Genomic DNA, 21,004 nt, shown 5'->3' with positions numbered 1-21,004 from the left:
TGACAGCCCATCTCGGGTGGGGACGAGGGCGCCCGGCTCCGGGTCCGACTCTCCCCGACCCGGAGCAGCAGCCGTGACCTTGAGCGGGAGGCGGGGGCGCGGAGGGGAGCAGGCCCCGCGGGGCAGTTGTGCCCCGCCTCGCCCCGGCCTCTCCCGCCTCGCCGGCCCCGCCCCCCGCGGCCGCGTCTCCTCCCCTCACTGCAGCGCTCGCCGCGCTAGCCCAGCCGTCAGCCGCCTCCCGCCGCCGCCTCGGCGCCGACTGCTAAGCTCAGCAAGTCTTGCGGCAAAGGCACTTCGGACCGAGTTGGGGCCGGGGCGGAGCGGGGACTCCGGGCCCCGGGGGAACGGACGCCCCTCTGCACCGTGGCCAGCGTCGCGCCCTTGCAGCCCGCCGCGCCCTCACTTCGGGGACCCGGGATCCCTCCTGCCTGGCCGCTCCGTGTAAGTCCGTCCCCCCCTCCCCCGCCCGTGGGGGGGGGGGGCCCCCCCCCCCCCCCCAAGTTTTTCTCCCCCGGGGGGGGTTTTCCCCCACCGGGGCGGGGGGGCCCCGGGGGGGGGGGGGGTGGGGTCCGGGAAGTTCGCGGCCAAGGGGGCCGGGCGCCCGCACCGTCCTTAGAGGGGAGTTTGGACGCGTGCGGGTGTAAGGTTCGTTTTGGGAAGCTGGGCTCAAGCGGCGAGTAGCCCGCGGCTCTGCAGGCTTGGGGCGGAGGAGGGAGCAGCTTTCCCCCCTGGGGGGGGGGGGGGGGGGGTGGTGGCGGGTGAGGTGCAGAGCGGAGCGGCGGGCAGACGTCCCCGGAGCCCTCGGGCTCTGCGTCCCAGCCGCTCCCGCCCTCTCTCCTGGACGCCCCCCACCCCGCGTGTCGCCCACCCCCCGCCCGCCGGGGCCGTCTCCAACCCAGCTTCTTTCGCCCCCGCCTCACGCTTCAGGGACCCCCGGCCCCGCCGTCGTGGGAGGAGGAGGGAGGGTCTGCGGGGCTCTAGAAGGCAGAGACCGTGGATTAGGGGAGAGGGCGGGGGGGGGCGGGGAGGGGGGGCAGACTCCAGGGACTATCTGGAAGTGAGGGTCGAGAGGAACTGGGACAGGGACGCGAGAGGGGGATGGAAGCACCCCTAGTCTCTCTCCAAATCTCATGACTCAGCACGACCTAGGACGTCCGGTCCCTGCTTCAGCCCTCCTTCCTAGGGCTGGGCTCCCAGACCCAGAAAGTACAGACAACCCCACCCCGCTTTTCTGGACTCCTTCACTTACCTTCCCCATTTGGGGTCCCCCTTCACCTGTCTCTATTCACCCCCTTTTCTCTCAGGACATGGGGGCTTTATTTTTTTGGCTAAAAGGGTAGATGAGTTACCCTTCTCCTATCCCTTAACCCACTCCCTCCTCCCTTCTCCTTTCCACCCTTCCGTTCCCACATTCCACAGGTGCCTTCCAGACACCCCTGGTCCATGGTGTGTATGGGGGCCTCCAAAGCCCCATCTCTCCCTCTGCAGCCTCCTCCCCCCATTCACTGTTGAGGTAGAGAAGTGAGTGTTCTGGCTGCTTTCTCCTGTGGCAGCAGAAAGGAGTGCAAGGACATCGGAGGTGGCCCAGGAGAGGGGCACTGCAGTGGGGGAGAGAAGGCCAGAGGCCTGATGGGGTGGGTGGGCCCGGATTGGAATGGAGTGGGCATAAGGAAGAAGAAGTCCTTAGGCTCTGTGTGCCCAGAAAGACAGGAAGGTGGGCCAAAGTCTGACCTGGAGAGAGCTGGGGGGTGCCCTTCCTCCTCTCCTCCTGCTGCTGTCCTGAGAGGGTCTCCCATGTGTAATCAATTAGCCTCAACCTGAGCCATCCAGCTCTTGGTAACCTGGGCACTTCATCAGAGGGTGTGACCACGGGGAGCAGGGGAGCCCTTCATCTTTCCAGTCATCTCCCCCTGCTTAGGTCCAAGTGCAGACTTTGGGCTGCTAGGAACATCTCTGTGTCCACCCCGCCCCCCCCCCCCCCCCCCCCCCCCCGCCAGGAGCCAAAAGAAGAGCCATGCCCAGTGCCCCTAAGACAGGACCTGAGGGGCAGGTGGGAGGGGCGGGCCTGCCCTGATGCAGTGGGAGCGTGCCTGGTGCCTGGTGTGCGTGCCTGGCAGCCACTACTGGCTGCAGCCTGTGTCAGGGCCCCAGGGGTGAGTCAGCGTCAGGGGTCCACACCAGACAAATTGAGACCTGGGCCGGGGAGCCCAGCCCCACCCCTGCTTCTCTTCCCCATGCCCCTGGGAATGACTGGTGCCAGCTCAACCCTCAGTCCTTGGTTTCTCCCTGCTTGGCTCTTGGACAGATCCCTGGCTTCATCCTCTAGGACACCCCTGGGGGCACTTGCTTCTTCTGGGGACCTCTTGGGCTTGATTCTGGCCCACTCTCCATGCCTTGCCCAAGGAGGAGCTGGGGAGCTTCTGGAAAGCTGAAAAAGGGGAAGGCAGATATAAGTGTTCTACTTCCAGAATCACAGAGACCTGGCTCACTGTCCCTAGGAGGAGGAGACCAGAGGTCATTCTCCCTTTCACCCTCAGTCAGCTGCCATGCAGATGTGATAGGAATGTCCCTGGTACTGCAGGGACCCGTGGGCGGGTGGGCTTTCGAGATGGCTGGAGAAGCCTCTTCCCTGCTCTCCCTGAGCCAGTATTCCCCAGCCCCAGGCGAGCCTGACCTCCAGCGGCCCTTGTGCCTCCACCTGGGCTCTGTCCTCTCTCAGTGGAGTCTCCTGTTTCTTCCCACCGACCTGTGAAGTCTGTGTAGCCCTGTCAGGAGAGCAGAGAGAGGGGCAGTGGGTGCTCTGGGATCCAGGGTATGGGAAGGATGGTGAGGATGGAGGGGGAAGAAGTTGGGGTTCAAGGAGCTGGAAGGGTAGCTCATCATCCCCCTCCTTGGACAGAAGCTTCCTTGGGGATAGTCAAAGACCGTGGAGACTAGACTTGCTGTTTCAGTTGCCCTTGGGATTTGGGCTTTCCTGATCTCGGTTCTAGCTGAAGCTGGGTCTGCTTTTTTTGAGTGAGACACACAGAAGGTCCAGAGTGATGGAGATGATTTTTGAGAACCGGAGTGGCAAACCAGATTGGACAATAGAGGGTGTTTACTCAGTACAGGGTAGTGGTTAACAAAGGAAGCAGCAAACCAACAGGCTTGGGTTCATAATCCCAGGGCCACTAATTTCAAAGTGTGTGACTTCATTCATTCATTCATGCAACAGATATTTATTGGTGAGCACCTACTATGTGAGCACCTACTATGTGCATTGTTCTAGTCACTGTGGATACAGTAGTGAACAGACAGAACCCCCAGCCCTTGTGGATTTTGCATTCCAGCAGGCCTAGACAAGTTGCTTAGTTACTCAGCATCATTTTCTACATTAATTCAACTTTTAGCTTTTGAGAGTCTACTATGGGCCGAGGGTATGTTAGGCCATGGAGATTCAGTTGGGAACAAAACACACCTGGTTCCTGCCCCTGTGGCATTTACCATCTAGTAAATAACACACAGGATTAAGCAGATTATTACATAAATATTTCATCACAACCGTGACACCTGTTAGGAAGACATACAGGATGCCTCAAGACCATGCAATGGCGTGACCTGACCAGGTCTGGAAGGTTTCTTCTATAAATCTGAGGTAATAATACTTATCCCCCAAGGTAGTAAGCATCCAGTAAATGATAACTTATTCATATGGCGCCCTGGATGGATATAATTCTAAATTTCCTCCATGAATAACCATCACACATGCAACAAGTTGCTTCTTCATCCTCCACTAGGTCAGAGAAACCCAGGTAGAGACGCCATGATCCAGTCCTGGGTTCTCAGGAGGACAGGGAGTCTGTGACGGGTAACACGGTTCCACGGGTGAAACGTCAAGTCATCGAGACAGTCTAGTGCCCCCAGCCAGACTGCCCGGGTTCCTCCTGGTTTGGCGCCTGCCTCTGACTTGGGCAAGTTAATCAAATGCTGTTTCTCAGTCTGCCTGTCTGGAGTGGAGGTAAAACCTGAATCTGTGACATAGGCAGCTTTCGTCGAGGATGCAGTGCGTTAATGCCTGGAAAGGGTTCGAGCAGCGCCTCGCACCTGGTGAGAGCCGGGCGAATGTGCCCCACTATTGTTTCATTGTTGCCTGCCGGCCCTCCTAGCCCTTTCCCTGTCCGCAGCCCAGACTCTTTTGGAGCATTTTCCATCTCTGTTAATCTTAAAAACCTCAAAGGAAGGAGCTGCTGTAACTTCTTTGGTGGCCATTCCAGAATTTCCTCCCTCTGACTCTCAGGCAGTTCTTTATGCCCGATGAGGCCGTATGTTGCCAAAGCTTAATTTCTGGGCAGGATTTGTCCCAGCAGCCCTTCGTTTTCATCCCTGGAACTGATAGGTGAGGGTAGGAGCCGGAGCGATGGGGCCATTTGGATCTGGGCCTAGAGGGCCGGGGGCGGTCGTTGTGAGTTGACAGCCCCCCTCCGCTCACCCCAGCACACACACACACACACACACACACGCACAGGTCTGTGCTTCAGCAAGGGGTCTAAAATTAAACATCAGGAAGGATGCCCCAAATACATGGTATGCAAGAGATGTCCTAAAAGCTTCCTCCCTGGATAATTTTCCAGACTAGGACAGACTTCCCCACCTGTCTGGTCAGGAGACCATAGGACTGAATGCTGGGATAGGGAGGTTGGATCCTTCAGGAAGGAGGCTGTGAGTTGCTTGGTCCGTTGTCATAGCCACTGACACTCGGAGGGCTGGGTGCTACCAGGCAACTCCCAAACTGGGGCTCCGGGGCAAGAAAAGAAGAGGACAGCCCTGCTGTTGTAAATTCAGGAGAGCCGCCCCCCTTTTGACCATTTGGTCTGGAGCCTCGACATTTCATCTTTTGCTGTAGGCAATACTCACTGTCGGGCGGAAGAAAGGGCATAGCCAGCGTGGACCGTGCCCGGCAAGGAGAGGCAGAACCGGGTGTGAGCCACACTGCCCTCAGCACAACCCGCCGGCCTGCTCCTTTCTCAAGCTGCCCCCTTCTTTTCCCCCTCTGTGGTAGAGCTTTTCCGTCTCCCACCACAGGGGTCTCAGAGCAGACATCACAGTCCCACTTCACAACAAAGAGGCAAAGGCTCAGAAAAGTTGTGTGACTGGTTTAAAATCTCACACCATGGAGACCAGAGCGAGGTCTCAAACCCAGATCAGAGCGCTTTGCCGGGGGTGGGGGGGTGGGGGGGGTCTTTTGAGGCTTCTGTTGCTGATTGGTGAGGACTTTTTCTCCCCAGGGGGGCCCCCCCCCCCCCCATTCCTTCTCACCAGCTCCCTCTAGAGTGTGCAGCCTGCCAACATGGTCAGGGGGCCCCAGAGTCATTAATGCTTTGAGTATAAGCAGGGGACCAGTCATTGAAATCAGGTAGCAGGATTTCACAAAATTAGGCAGTGATCCCTTGGAGAAATGGAATCAGCCCCCCCCTCTGGTGTTGGGCTTCTCTGGGACTCGCTGTAAGGATTTTCTCATCTTCAGGAGCACTTGCTCTGAAGTGAGGAGGAAGGAGCCCTGGTGGAATGGAGCAGAGCAAATGATGGGGCACCCGGGGAATCTGCCCCCAGCCTCATGCGGCCTTATCTGAACGGGGTGCTGGCATCATCAGCAAGTTCCCAATTTGGTCAAGTCATCCTCGGAAGCCCAACAGGACATAGGCATGGTACCTATGCTCGTGTCTAGTTGGTACCTGACTGCTTCTCTTCTTCAGAGAGTTCAGGCTTGAGAAGTCAAGATCCCCATGGACTTACAGCCTGGCACTCAACCCTCGGGCATGCAGGGGCAGCTAGAGTCTAAGCAGCGGCCGGGCCGGAGCACACCTCTTCCTGATTTCCTGCTTTCCTCCTTTTCCTTCCACTTCCAATTCAGATGGACCAAGCACCTATTCTGTGTAAGGCACTAGGGATTAAAAGGGAGCTCAGAATAACCACCTATTGTTCATCAGCCTGGGATTTCCTCAAAGGCAGAGCATGGGGCTCTTCCTTCTCTGCTGGGTGCCCCCCCTCAACACCCAGAGTAGAGCTCTGGAGCCAGGAGCATTTGTGATGGCTGGGTGCAAGGAGACTGGGCTCCCAGAGCTTCCCAACCCCAGGATAGCTGCCTGCCAGGACCAGATTTCCCTCAGTCCTTGGAGCCTTGTTCCCTTCCTCCCTCCGCAGAGAGACTGAGAAACCCAAGGACCTCATCACTGGGCAGTCTGGGACTAGGGCGGGGCAGTGGCTGAGCAGGGAGTCAGGGAGGCTCCTCTGAGGCATCTGTGAGACCCAGGTGCCTCTGGGTGGGACAGGGAGTCCTCAGGCCATGGAGACCCCTGGCAGGGCTTCCCGTAATTGGGTTAATGCTATAGCTCTGGAATTTAGCAATTAGAGAATATTGCAATTGGAGGTGGCATTCACCCATTACTATGGCATACATCTTAATATTGAGTGTAAGTGGTTGTAACGAGGAGCTTGGCACTAGGGAGATGAGCAAACTGAAATGAATGGAGGAATGGGATGAGGGGGCCTCTTAGATGGAGCATGGGGGTGGGATGGGGAGGACGTCGCAAGTAGACTGAGGACATAACCTGGAGGGGAGACCAGGTTGGGTCGAGGCCCAGCAGCCCCCTGAAGACAGCAAGAAGAAGACTTGTGGCCAAGTCACGGAGGCTCACCTGGGCCTTGGACATGCTCCTTTAGCTTCTTATTCCCCCAAGTGATTGGGGAAGCAGCTTTTATGCTCCTTATAGAAAGGAATTCCTTTCTGATGTCTAACCTTACCTTTTTCTGCTCCACCTCAACTTCATATCCCTTGCCTCCTTCCTAGAGAGGAGGAGAGCCTGACAGGTGGCATGAAGGGACCCTGGGCATGGGCCCTGGGTGGTGGTCTCTGGGAACGCTCCTTGTCTCTCATCTCCTGTGTTGATTTGGAGAAAAGCGTATTTAGCTAACACACAGCCCTTTATCTCTATCCTCCTTGGGGCTGCTTGGCTCCCCATTTTCATTGTTAGCCGTGGTAACCATATTGTGCCAACTGCCATGGACCAAAGTCATGGGCCCAGTGTTGGGGGTCTGAGATTAGATGGCAGAACCTTTGGGTTCCTGTGTGTCCACCCTGTCTGAGGGATGTACAGAGGATGAACAAGAAGATAGCATTTCAGTGCTCTGGGATCCTGGGTGCTTCCTGGGGGCTGAAACCCAGCCTCACCACTAGGGGCCAAGGTAAGTTAGAGTTAAGCCCCAGGAAGCACAGGGTGGCTGCGGGTTGGGTGGGAGTCAGCAGGACACTTGGAGTTAATTGAGGGAAGACAAGAGGGCTCCCTCTCCCAGTTTGACTCGCCCATGAGGAGGAAAAGGCATCACTTTAATAAGGCTGCCCTGGTTCCAGATCAATCCTGGCATTGCAGGAAGCGGACGGGCAAGCACCACGGAGAAATTGGATTAGCTCTTTGATGCTGGCCGCTGCGCTTGCTGCTCTAGGAGGCAGGGGGGACATGAGGGCTGAGCCTGCAACTGGCAGCTCAGCCCCCAGAGTTTGAGGCTTCCCAGGGAGACCCTGGTCCCCAGGCCTGGCAGGTCCCCTGCTGGTAGAAGAGCAGCAGAAGTGCCCAGGAGGAACAGACAGTAGCAAAAGCCAGGTCCTCTCCACTGCAGAGGCCGGGAGGTGTCCTCAGGTTTCCCCAGGGATATAGACGGTGAGCTCCAAAGGCACGGGGAGGAGAGGTGATGGGGAAGGCGGAGAGGTGATGCCCGACACCCCCTGGGTTCGTGCCCCACAGTTGCATGTTCTGCAGGGCATAACAGAAACAGCACCCACCACGTCCTGCCTGGGCAAGCGACTTAAACTGTCTGAGCTGCAGGGTTCTCATCTGAAAACGGAGATAGTAACACACAAGGGATACGGTCCATGGGAAGGGTACATGAGATGTCCTAGGACAGCACTTCTCAAAAGTGTGGTCTGTGGACCCCTGGGCTTCCCCAAGAATTGTTCAGGGGGAGCCATAAGGTCAAAACTATTTTCCAAATAATCCTAACGTTATTTGCCATTTTTAATATGTTGGCAGTGATGGTCCCGAGGCCATGGGTTGAACTGCTGGTACTTTAGTGTGGATCAAGACAGGGCACCAAACTGTTCTAGGCACTGCATTCTTCCCCACCACACACCTGCTAAATAAATAAACAAATACATAAATGCCAGTTTCCCTTAAGAATTTCTTTGACGGAGGAGTAAAGATTACAAATTTTATTAAATCTTGACTCTTGAGTGCACATCTTTTTAATGTTCTTTGTGAAGAAATGAGAAGGACACATAAAGCCCTTCTTGTTTTAGAGCGTGTGGTATTTCACCCCCTTTGTGAGTCTCAGAAATGTGAAATTAATGTCCCCAAGGTCACACTGCTAGTGGGGGGCTGAATCAACATACAAACGTAGGTTAGTCCGCCCCCCTCACCCGGCCACAACATTCCCCCAGGCCACACACTGGTAAGATGGGGGAGGTCAGGCTGGACTGTGGGGTGGGGAGAATAGTCAAGCTGGACTGTGGTGGGGGGACAGTCAGGCTGGACTGTGGGGGGGCAGGGTGGTCAGGCTGGACTGTTGGGGGTGACGGTCAGGCTGGACTGTTGGGGGTGACAGTCAGGCTAGACTGTGGGGGGGCGGTCAGGCTGGACTGTGGGTGGGGGACAGTCAGGCTGGACTGTGGATAGATGGCCACACAGCCTGGTATTCACAGGGCTCTCTCCGGAACTGGTCATGCTGGTGGAGTCTGGACACTGGTTCTGTCCACACAGCTCTGGGGATGCAGAGGAAACCTGGATCTCAGCCCCCTTTAGAGGTGTCATCTCACAGTGAGGGCTGGCAGAGCTTCCCGTTGCCTATCTTGTATAGGGGATCTAAAGCTCCATATTGGACAGGACCTCCAAGGGCCACCTGGTGAGAAGTAAAATAGTCCTTAACGGTCACCCCTAAGAGTAAGGAAGTTCTTCTTTGTGTCTAGCCGTATTCCTCCTGCTGTACTGAGTCCCCATTTCCTCTTATAATACGTCCTTCGCTGCCTCCTGCCAGGTGAGTCTGGGGGTCAGAAGCTGCGAGCTGGAGGCTGAGTTACAGGCTGTGTCTGCCGAGTTACAACTGCCTGTTGTAATTAAGAGTTAGCACCCTGATCGGAGAGGCTGGGAGGGCTCCTCCCTCAGCAAGGACAGGCAGTCTTCATGGCTCTTCCGTGGCTTTAGTGGCTTGGGCACTGAAGAATGTGGTCGGTTCATCCTGGGAGGACAAGTGGAGGGCAGGGCAGGGAGGCCCTGGAGGACGGTGGAGGAACCACCTTTGGATGGGGTCAGGTGTCTGCACACGCACATCTGGCCCCGCGGGGAACACGCATCTCTCAGCTCTTCAGTGGCCACAAGGCTGGGTAATTAATTGTCCTGGCACATGGCTCCTTCCCTGGCTCAGCCATCCTGGGCTGCTCATCCTGGACCAGGAATGGGAAAGACCGAAACAGTAAAAATGGAGGCCTTCCTGGATGAGAGGGTCACCGGAGCAATTTGTCCTTTCCTGGGAGGGGGGTGAGAGCGTTGAAACGCTGGAAGCTGTCCTGTGGGGTCAGTGAGCTAAAGCAGGAATTGGGTTCCTGATCCTCCACGATCTCAGTCCCCTGAATGTGTTTCTGTCCCTCTGGCTCTTCCTCTCGATCCAGGAGATGCATTGGAGACAGACCTTGGGCTTGGCAGCTAGTGGGCAGGGGAGAACTCAACAGTAAATTTGGAAGCACAGAGAGGCAGGATGGGGCAGCTTCCATAGGGCAGGTTGGTACCCCCAGGACTCTCAGTTTGGGGCACAGAGCTCTGGCCCTTAACAAGCCAGACAGATTCCCAAAACAGCCCCTCCCAGAGTTCATCCCATTGCCCTACTTTCAGAGAGCATTTCCTTCTTGTCTGGGGTTTGTGACATCCTGGAGCACTTGGCTCAGACTAGGGAAGATTCACAACTCCACATAAACAGATGCAAACCTACCACACGTACACACAGCTCTTGGCAGGTTGCCTGTGGGCAGTGGGGCCTCCCTCTCACATTCCTTGGAAATTGAGAATGAAATTGGATCTGAGACCTTCTCTTCAGGTTGGAGAGGACTTCTCCAGGTGACATGTGCTCTCCTTTCCCCTCCACCTGCCACTTCCCGGCTTGGCTAGGAACTGCTCTGGGCGGGGTCCTAGGCTGGAGTCTGGGGTCTGGCGCGGTCGGGGGTGGGGGGGTGGGGCGGGGCATGGCAGCTATGTGATCTGCTTGCAGATTTTGGACCTGCGGTTTCTCCATAACTATTGCTGCCTTTCCAGACCCTGTGGCTGCTGCCATCTGTGATTAGGAGCTAATGTAGGTGAAGCCTGCTTGGCTGTGGCTGTTAGCTTAGACCTTTCTGGAGGCAGCAATGATTGGGGAGGGGGGGCTGTGTTGCTCAGAAGCAGGAGGCTTCTTGGTGGGAAGGTGAATGAGACTGTGTCTGGGACCAGGGCTTGGGGCACCAGTCACTGCCCTAGTGACAGAGGGGATGTGGCAGGGGGGCGGCGGGGGGAGGGACAAAGGTAAGAAAGCATGTAGACTCATTAAATCCTTTCACCAACAACTTGAGGTGAGGGGCTCCCCTAAAGCAGGGGGCTGCTTCACGTGGACCCCATAGTGACAAGACTCCTTTCTGTGTCCCAGTTCTCTAGCAAAGGAAAAGTCGTGACATTACCTGTTTCCTCTCCTCAGTGTTGGGGCCAAGGCAAGAAGCTGGGACCCCTAGCATTACAGCCTCTCTCGTGCCACACTGGCCACGGCCACCCCTCCACAGGCCCCCACTCATTCATTTATTTATTCAGCCACTCATTCATGCAATGAGCATTCATGAGCGAGGCTGCAGTGGTGATAAAGGTGGTATGACCTTTATAGTCTGAGGGAAGGAGGACATTGAAGGAAAGAAACACACAATTGGTTATTTGATGACAATTGTGATAATCGAGGTGAAGTAAAAAGAGCTCAATGCCCCTAAGGCTTGTAATGGGGGTACCTAGCAGGGTGGGGATAGTGGGCATATGGCTACCATGACTCATGAACTCTGGAGAGCTGTAGGCTCTCCTGGGTAACTTCAGGTCACTGCCAGGGAGCTGTGAGGCAGGCTCTGGGTTGCAAAGGGCAAGGGAGTGTCTGGCTCTGCTTCTGATTCCCCCGGTGACCCTGAGCTTGTCATTTTCCCTCTTTGCATTTGTTCATTCCTCTGTAAAATGGGGATCTTTGGCTAGAAATCCCTGCAGTCCCTTCTCAGAGTCCTGGAAAAAGCATTAGAGGTGTTCAAAGGCCGAACTATAGTTCTCTTAGGGACTGAGAAAGGATTTCAGGAAGAAGGATGGGAAAGCTCCTTGGGCACTGACTCCAGAGAGCCATGGGGAGAGAACAAGCCCAGAGCCAGGGGACCATGGTTCTTGGAGGTCACAAAGGGAGGGGTGAGCACAGCAGGTGTGTCCCCAGAGTGGCTGGAATCAGCGATGGAGACATAACAGGACAGGCTGCTGTCATTGCACCAAGGGTTGGAAACGGAAGCAAGCAGGGTTTAGGTTAGACATTAGGCAGCACTTTCGTGCTTGTTGCACTGAGACATGTGGCAGGCCTGCAAGGGGATGAAGAGAAGGTGTCAGATAGGTATTCCAGAAAAGCAGAGAAAAAGCTTTTCTGTGGGAGTGTTTGTGTGGAGGTGGGGGTGGGGGTGGAGAGATGACCTTACGAGGAGGTCTCTCCCTCAGACAAGTCCGTGGATATCTTGCGTTGCCAGCGCTGCTGGATGTGTGTAAGAGGAAGATGTCAGGTCCTCTTGGAAATGAGTTTTTGAGCATAAACTATCCCCAGTTCACATCTCTCGATGACACATGTGGCTAACTGCAATTGTCACACTCAATCAAATCGAGCCCAATTACACCTTTGCTCTCTTGTCCTGCTGTAATATAAATATGGCTTCTGAGAAGTGTATTAGTTGCTGGTGATGTGACTGCTTGAGTGGCTGTGTGTGGGGCTAAAGGAGGCCAGGGTGTTTTATGTTTACGACCCAGAAACAAGGGCTGGAGATGGGCTCCTTGAGGGCATAGGATTGGGCAGCCCATGAGGCCTTCTCAGAGGACCCTGAGGCAGTCCTGTCTCTATGAATGGGGGATAGATCAGATGCCATCTCAAGGGTTCTTTGTGTCCTTGGGCTTTTTTTGTTGTTATTACCCACAGTCACAGGTTCTCCATGTGTATATAGGTGGGGTGAGTATTGCACTTGTGCGTGTCTCTGCCTCTAGATTATGAAAGGTCCAATGAAACCCTGCCCCCCACTCCCACTGAGGAAGATGCTCTTCATCTTTAGTGATTCATAATGTCAGAAAGGCAACCTAGAACATGAAGGATATTTCAGGTAGACACAAAGAGGAATTTCTGAATGGTAAATGTGGTTAGACATTGTGACAGAAAACCAAACAGATGATGTGACCTCCAAAGAGAAGAAAATCTGGGACAGGGTAGATATTTAGAAAGGATAGATTGACCGCCAAGATTCTCTGCATCCCAGGGTTCTTGAGTGTGGATGTAGATGTGCTGGAGAGAGTTGACTGTGAGCACAGTTGTTATAGTTGACTTGTATTCAATGAGTATATCACAGTGTGGGAGGAGAAGAGGAAGAGGTGGAGGAGGAGGAAGGGGAAGAGAGTAATGCTGGGCATAATAGGGCTTAGGAGAGTAAAAGCCTCTTCTTTATCAGTATTGGGATAATATTGCTGAGGTAAGGGATGGTGTGTGTGTGTGTGTGTGTGTGTGTGTGAACTCAGCATCAGGAGACTTCCCTTACGAGAGTCAAACCTGCAACAGGATATGTAGATGCCTGCTACCATGTGAGCTGCCCATTTAAATTCAGGATGCTGTGCGCCTCTTGCTGAAACAGCTGCTGTTTGTTTGTTTGTTTGTTTGTTTGTTTTAAGTAGGCTCTATGCCCAACACGGGGCTTGAACTCATGACCCCTGAGATCAAGAGTCATATGCTCTACCAACTGAGCCAACCAGGCACCCATAAAACAGCTCCTCTGTATGGGGTCCATTCACACATGCTGAACATTTGCTTTGCTAACAAGCCACAGTCATTCAGCCTCAATAGTTAAGAGAGTTAAGAACCAAGGGCCTTGTGAAGAATATGGCCTCTAGATTTTTTTCAGCATGGACTCCGGTTTGGGGCTCAGGCTAGACTCACCTTCTTTTTAACACAATCCTGACAGTGCATTTACTTTTTTGTAAATCCCCCACCCTCCGCTCACTTGATTCCAAGGAACCACGAAGGGTCACAGTCATGATTCTGGACTTTGGAGGTGTGACCTTGAAAGATCCTGATACCCAGTCCCCAGGCTCATGGCAGAACCTTTCAAAATCACCCCACATCTTCTGAAGACTCTCCTGTTACCTACATATCCTCCAAATTTCTTTTGGCCTTCCCTTCTGGTGACTTCTTTCTTAGAAAATTTCCCTTGGAAATTTTGAGACTAACCAGTATCAGTCATGTTATTTTCTCACTTTTAGCTTCTCTGAATCTCAGTACCTTAGAACCAGGGGCCCATACCCAGTTCAAGGTGATGAAAAGAGGTAAGGAGTAGGGATGGTATACTGTCCCCTTCCCCATGCTCTTGGACATCTGCCTGTTTATCTCCTTGGAATTAGTCTCGGCTTCCTTCATGTAAATGGTCTCCTGGATTATATTATCAACTTTCCCCTGGATCTCCCATAGCACCCTTATGATGCTAGAGGCCCCAACACCGACAGTGCTTAAAAATGCAGGTCTTGAAAAAAAAAATTAAAGTAAAAAAATTTAAGAAATGCAAACCGTGGCTGCTTGGGAACTGGGAGGTTCAGCACCATGGACAGAGCACTGCACCTGCGCTGGATGATCACAGGCTAAGCCCCGACTTTCCAATTTTGGAGAAAGAGGCAGGGGTGAGAGGACCATTGGTGTTGTGGAAAATTGTTATCACCCTTTATTGACTGTGAGACTTTGGCCAAGCTACCTCCTTTTCCTGGATCCCACTTTTTACTCTGTAAAATGAGAGGGATGAACTCCAAATATCCTATGAGCCTGAGCGTCTATATAATCATCTTTCCCAGGAGGTCTTTAAAAGTAGTTTTGACACGCCTGGTCTGGGTTAGGGGAGGGCCAGTTTAGCTAGTAGGTGATAGGAATACATGACCTCAAATCCTGGAATCTGGCTGTGGTCTCCCAAAGTCCGTGACCTGCATCTCTCTTCAGCTTGCTGAAATGTTTAGAGCAGGGGCATCTTCCCTGTAATATTCACTATTCCAGACACCCCACTGTCCACTCCACTCATAGGCAAAACCTAGCCTGGGTTGGTGAGAGGGGAGGGATTTTGTGGTAGGGTGCAGTCATGTGAAGTTTAACTGAAGATAGAGTACTGAAATGAAGCTGGAGCTGATTGGGCATCCCTGGAGGGGAGGGAGCTATGTAGGAATTAGAGTGGAGAATCCAGTCTTCTCCGTGCTGACAGGTCAGCAGGGTGTTAGAAATGAGCCCCTCCCTTACTTGTGGGAGAGCTGGGCTGCTGTGGGAGCAGCCTACAACAGGAGGACGAAGAATGGCTGCATAGATTGGCATGGGGCCAGGTGTGGGGGTAGGGTAGGCAGAGACTGGAAGCTCTTCAGAGCTCTGAGGGCTGGGGCAGCCTGTGATTGTGGGAGAGAAGATAGAGTACCAGACCGTGACTGTGTCCTTATGTGCCTGTAGGAGGACTATACCACCTTTTCAGCCTTTTGGTTCATCTGAATGGGGTCATTTCTCTGCTTCCAGGCCCCCAGAAATCCTGTAGGGGGGATGAAGCTCTTCTTTTCTATCATCTGGTTCCTTCTTTTCTCATCTTCCCTGCATCTGCATTTCTTCCTTGACCACCATATATTTTGCTAAACCGATAATCCAAACACTCTTTGTTTCCCTGTCCAGGGCACTTAGCATGGGGGAGAATGTGTACCTGTCATCCTTTGGGTCATTAGAGAGGCAGCTCAGGCTCTACTTTCTGGGTGGGATCACTTGGAACCCTCCATAACTTACCGAACACAAAAGGGAAATTCCAGGCAATATTCAGGTTACCTTCTATCTCCCCCTTTTTGTGCTTCTCCCCTTAGAGATGTCTAGTGCCTCCCAGCTGTCCTGTGCTACCCAATCCTCTGCACTCGGGTCTGCTCACCTCATCTCCCTTTCCCTGACCCTGAGAACAGTGCAGTATGTCTTATTCCGCAGCCCCAGGCACAGAGTCAAACTGCTCTTCTGCTGAACATGGCACTCCTCCCAACAAAAAGGCGTCTGCGTGTTGAATAGGCAGTGATGCCTACCCAAAAAAGGCTGGGTAAATAATGATGGGATTCCAGGGATGGTGAAGACTGTTGGGGAACATATTTAAGGCAGTGCTCTCCTCTGTCGTTTTTAACACTGCCTACTTCACCAGTGGGCAAAATCAGTTCTTGGGAGTGGAGTGGGGGCAAGAAGAGGTGGAGCAAGTCTCTTCTTTGGCAGAGGAGACTGGTGTTTACATTTGTGGGTACAATATTCTTATTGGGGGAGGGAGAACTAGGGGCTTAAACCGCTAGCAGCAAGAGTCCATTGCTCAGGTCCAGGCCTGAAAACCATTGCCCAGACAGGGAGGTGGTTTTGGGGTACAAGGCCAGCCTGGGGGAGCAAGGTGAGTCCCACAGTCTTACTGCAGTGAGCCCAAGGCTTTGGTCTTAAAGACAATCGATTCTATTTCTCATCTCCTCCTAGGCCCGGAGAGCACAAGATACATGGAGACTAATTTTGACCCACTGTGAGGAAGATAGTCCTAATAGAGCAAAAATTTGGTCTGTTTTGGGTGCAAACCAAGTGTTTCATTCAGGGCCTGGCACATGGAAGATACTCAGTAAATATTTACTGAATGAATGTTGAAGGATTAGAACTGTCCAAACACCCAGTGGCTTTTCTCAAGAGACACGAGCACCTTGTCCTGAGGTACATTCACTGTTGTTGCTGGAGGGGCTCTTGCCACACTGATGGGTTGGTCTTAAGGGCCCTTTCTCTTGAACTCTGAGAATCCATGACTCTGTGACTTCTTTTGAAAGAAAGGAGACCTTCAGAATGGGGCCAGAGCTGGCCTGACCATGGGAGTCTTTGTAAGGGACACATAACCCGGTACCTCTGGCCCAGCCACCTCTGCGACATCAACCTGCTGCCAAATACGCTTGTTGAACACGGTAAAGAGAGCGTATCTCTTTCTCATTTCTTGGAAATCCTTATTGTGAAGCTCATGTGTGGCAGCCTCAGCTTGGCCTGTGACTTGCTTGGCCATCTGTTCGGTGGGGTGATATCCATCTGACTGCCGTGCACACTTTTCAGAGATGGGTGCTTGGTAGGACCCTAGGCGGGCCAGGGGGATGGGAGAGATGGCTGGTTGCCTTCGAGGGGGAGTGGAGGTGGGGTGGGTGTGGGTCCCAGCTCCAGCTGCTCCCATGCTGCGTGCCTGGCGCTGGCCCTGATAAGGATGAATAATTGATGGTGACTAATGGATCATTGCTCCCGTATGAAATATTCAGCAGGGACTGTGGCAAGTTCATGTAATCAGATGTTTCACGCTGCCTTCCTGGTAGGTGTGGGATTCCTGGGTTTCCCTGACTCTCAGAATCATGGGGGGCGGGGGCACTTCCCCAAAGAGAAGTGGGTTTTGTGCAGAGGGTCCCGTGGAGCGGCCTTCTCAGGGTGCACTTTACAGGGAAAAGGGAGGGGCCCATAGTCCTTTATTCTGGACTTGCCTGCTTTAAGGGTAGCTGTACTGCCCGACATTCAGAATGGTGAACTACAGAGAGAATGGTTAGGGGTAAATGAGATGCAGGGTGCATCCCCTGGGACATCTGAGAGGGAATAGTGGGATGCTGACAGCGCACAGAGGATGGGGGAGCCCCCCCTCCCACAATGCTCCTTGCCCCTGGGGTACTTAAAACAACAACCCTGTAGAATGGCCTTATTATGCAGATGAGGAAGAAGGCTCAGAGGGGTTAAGTGATTTTGCCGAAGGTCAGACAGCTCTAGGGTTGTGGAGCTGGGCTTCTCCCACAGTGCCTCTCCTCAGAGCTGTGTCTACAGTGACAGTCTCTTGGCCCTTTCTCCCTACCCCAACTCTACCTTGTCCCTTCCTCCCCTTCCCCACTGACCCTGTGGGAATGATGTCATTGGGATCCCGGGATGGAATTACAGCGACAAGCAGCTGCGCAGGGAAGGCTGGTTGGTCCCCCATGGGGGTGGGGGGGGTGATGGGAGTGTGTGTGTGTGTGTGTGTGTGTGTGTGTGTGTGTGTGATCAGCTCAGCAGGGAGGAGAGGAAGCCCCCTCAAGTGTATCAGAGCCATGAATTCAGGGAGGACACTGCCAGAATCGCAATGGGGGCTTGGCTCCGTGGTGGGATTGAAGAGAGTGCCTTACATTGCTGAGTCCCAGCCCACTCTGTCAGTATGTGGTTGACCTTCCTGATGCTGCTCCCAGGAGCATTTAACCTTTTGTGGAGCTCCAGACCCCAACTAGAACCCATAAATCCTGACTCCCATTTGGTCTTCTCTCTGTCCCCATGTCTCCCATCCCCACCAGAAGCTGGGTGAGGGGCTGCCTGAGGGCAGAACTATAGGATGAAAACCTAACTCAGCCCACCCTCCTGAGTGCTGAAATACCCTGAGGAGAGAGATAGGGCCAGTTGCCTCTGACCATCCGTTTCCACGTCTCGCAAGCTCCTGCCACCATCAGGAAGTTCTTCCGGCTTCTAGTCCCATGCCCTCCTGCTGCAACCAAGTGTATCGCCTTGTTCTTTGGGTCTGCAGCTCTCTCCCTCCAAGGTCTCACGTGACATCACAGGCGTAGGAGATGGATGAGTAATGCTTGCTTAACAGAGAGGAAAACGCAATTCAGGATTTTGGGTTTAGAGCCAAATCCCTCTCATTTCCAACTTGACACATTTCTCCGCTCGATGCCTGGGCGCTGTCCAGGAGGCCAAATCAGAACATCTAGCAAGACTGTTCCCTGCCTCATGTAGACCCTTGGCTGTGTCGTTCCGCTGGGGCAGGCCAGTGTTATAATGACAGGGTCATCCTTGCTAAGAAACGAGTAAAAACCTCAGTGGGCTTTCACCACATTCTCTCATTTCACCCTTCGGACGCTAGGGGTAGAGGAGAAGAGTGAGGTCACTATGGCAGATTGCATTAGCCCATTTTACAGTTGGGGAAGCGGAGACTCAGAGTTAAATGGCATGCCAGAATTCATACTGCAGTAGGAGTGTGAAAGCGTGTTTGGTGTTCTGCTCAGAAATCTAGGCCCTCGGTATGGGGAGTGACCATGACCAGAAAGCCAGGCTCCCGCCTGCGAAAGTTGTCTCTGTTCTCTTGGCCTCTGCTGCAGGAGGGGCCCTGGCTGACTAGATGGGCTGCAGCATGGAGCAGGCCCATGCTGCCATCTGGGGCACTGTCCCTATTCCATTATCATTTTTTTTTTTCAAAGTAGGCTCCACGCCCAGCATGGAGCCCAACACAGGGCTTGAACTCACAACCTTGAGATCAAGACCTAAGCTGAGATCAGGAGTCAGACACCTAACCCACTGAGCCACCCAGGCATCCCTTCCTATTCCATTAATATGCCCTCGGAACTGTGATGGCTGCAAAGAATATTGTTGCTTCTTTTAGCTCCAGTTCAGTGTTAGGTGCAAAGGACTTGGCAAATAGGAAGGCACGGGGGAGGGAAAGGATAGCTTTCATGCTTCAGGTTCCCAGAGGGAGATATTAATGGTATGCAAGAGGATCTCCTCTTTAAGAAAAGAAACAAACAAGGCTGTTTCTCACAGACCAGCCCCCCTCCTTGTCTGAGCCACACGTGCCTTTGGAATCCCCATCCCAGGGCTCTCTCCAGTGCCTGGCCAAGGGGGGATCCCTGTCACAGAGCTCCCTGTTCCATCCATCCGTCACTGAGCTCTCAAGCTCAGCTGAAAGGCTACAACACACCCAGAGACCTGGAGGTAGGAAGTATCCTGCGGGGATTTGAAAGGCCAAGGAGGAGGGCAAAAATACCGGCAGAGGGGCAGTGGGAGATGAGGCTGGAGGGGGACAGGCAGGGGCCACCCCCAGAAAGGCCATGAATGTTCAGTGGGAAGGATGGAGGTGAGACAGACATGCGCTCGGGGCTCTCACTTTGCAGGGCACAAAGAATGGCCTGGAGATCGTGGTAAGAGACAGGAAGCTAGGGTTGGGGGCTTGTTAGGGGCAGTGGCCCTACAAGGTGGTGGACGAACGGACTGGGTGGAGCCGGAACTGTTCTCTGCCTCCGCCCCCCCCCTCCCCCCCGCCCAGCAGAGTGTAGGGGATGGGTGTCAGGATAACTTGTCTTTGGCTCCTTGGGGAACCTGGGAGTGGGAAGCCCCTGCCCCAGATTAGCCTTTGCTTTCTGTCTCCTAGAGACAGAGGCCTCAGGACTCCACCTCAAGAAGGAAAGAGAGATGTTGTGGCCTCACTGTTTTCCTTGAGACCCCGTCTGTCTATCTGTCTATCTAAAGTAGGGATGACAAGGAGAAGACAGGCAGAAGCAGGAAGGCCACAGGGAGCACCCGTGGACCACAGTGCTAATGGGGAGCAGGGTCGAGTCCCCCTGGGCTGATCCTCTCTCTAGTGGCTGTGCCTGGCCCTGCCCCAGTGGCCCCCTAGCCGTCGCCGCGAGAGGACGAGAACTCTGTGCACCTGTGCACCCCATGCCCGGACCCCCGGAGACTGTTTCCCGGTGATCTCATTCTCCCGCCTCACTTGTGGGAACCATGCCTTCTAGCAACGTGAGCCTGTTTCCCTAGCTAATGGAGCTGGGGAAATGTGCATTCATTTTTCCCCTGAGCTGTGACAGGCAATAGGAAATTTGCCCTGAAATATGCTTCAGTGTGGATTGAAATAAAACACTTGCTGTATTTTGCAACAGAGCATTAAAAAGAGATAATGTGGGGATCTCATCCAGACACCAGCTTTCAAGGGTACATTTCCCCCAGAATTCCCTCTTTCGTCCCCCTGAGCATCCCTGCATGTGGGTAGGGTGGGGTGAGGGGGTGAAATATGTGGGAAAGGAGCTGTGGAGCGTCAAGGACCCCAAAGCACAAGAGATATTGGGAGAGCTGAAACCTTGTATTTCTAGAATGATGGCGACTTTAGAAATACAGAAGAAAGAATAAGCATCTTTAAAGTTCCTGGATACCTGGGCCTGAATAATTAAATTCCATTGATTCTCTGCATTGCTAGTGGAATTCCTATTGGTGTGAGCAATGGTGCTGTTAGCATGGGGACCTGGCACGGAGGGTGGGCACTGGTGCAGATTGGGTTTTTCTCAGCACACCCCACTTCTGTTTCTTATAATCTGTAAACAGACTGTACCCAGAGAATGAATAATGCCAGCCAGGTGAATGGGAAATGGCTCTATTTTCCTTTGTTTTATTCCTTAGGAGGTAAAAGTACTGTTTGTTCAGGCAGTTACTTCCTCAGCAGGCGGGTTTGCCAGGAGAGGGCTGAATTCCCAGAGCTGGATTCTGCCAAGGGCTCTGTCTCCCTCCCTGGCAAGGTGGGACACCCCGCAAGGACACTTCTCCCTTCCCAGCTTCTGCGGGCTTCTCTTCATGCTGCTACCCTCATCCTGTCCAGACTGGTGTCCTGGCATGGCTGGGCTCCTGGTCACTCTTCAACATCCACCCCCCGCCCACTGCTTCATTAATATTCCAGGAATATCTTTTGAGCATGTCATTGCCAACCCTGCCCCCACTCAAATGCTGTTTCCCAGAGGGTCTCAGGGTGCCAGAGAGAGGGTCTGGGTGTCAATGCCAGGAGTGGGCGAGTGGGTTGGAGGTGGGTCAGCTGGGGTGGAGAGTTTTGTCAGAACCTCATAGCTTGGGGACAGAGGGTCAGCTCTGCAACAGATCAAGA

General features: G+C 53.7%; 1 protein-coding gene across 2 annotated transcripts in view; it reads left to right on the top strand.

Annotated features, from left to right (window-relative positions):
• Positions 1–246: 246 nt before the first annotated feature.
• Positions 247–21,004, top strand: part of SYT2 (synaptotagmin 2) — a 107,106-nt gene continuing 86,348 nt past the window's right edge. For both annotated transcript variants that reach the window (XM_025855294.2, XM_073884469.1), the window contains exon 1: positions 247–441. The gene's annotated coding sequence lies outside the window, so the exon portion shown is untranslated. The remainder of the gene's footprint in view (positions 442–21,004) is intronic.

This window comes from Callorhinus ursinus, unplaced genomic scaffold (genome assembly GCF_003265705.2).
Source record: "Callorhinus ursinus isolate GAN/ISIS: 27379988/994484 unplaced genomic scaffold, GSC_fseal_2.0 scaffold57, whole genome shotgun sequence".
Taxonomy (NCBI): Eukaryota; Metazoa; Chordata; class Mammalia; order Carnivora; family Otariidae; genus Callorhinus; species Callorhinus ursinus.
The sequence above is the reverse complement of the archived record's forward strand: the minus strand, read 5'-3'. Positions and strand labels throughout refer to the sequence as shown.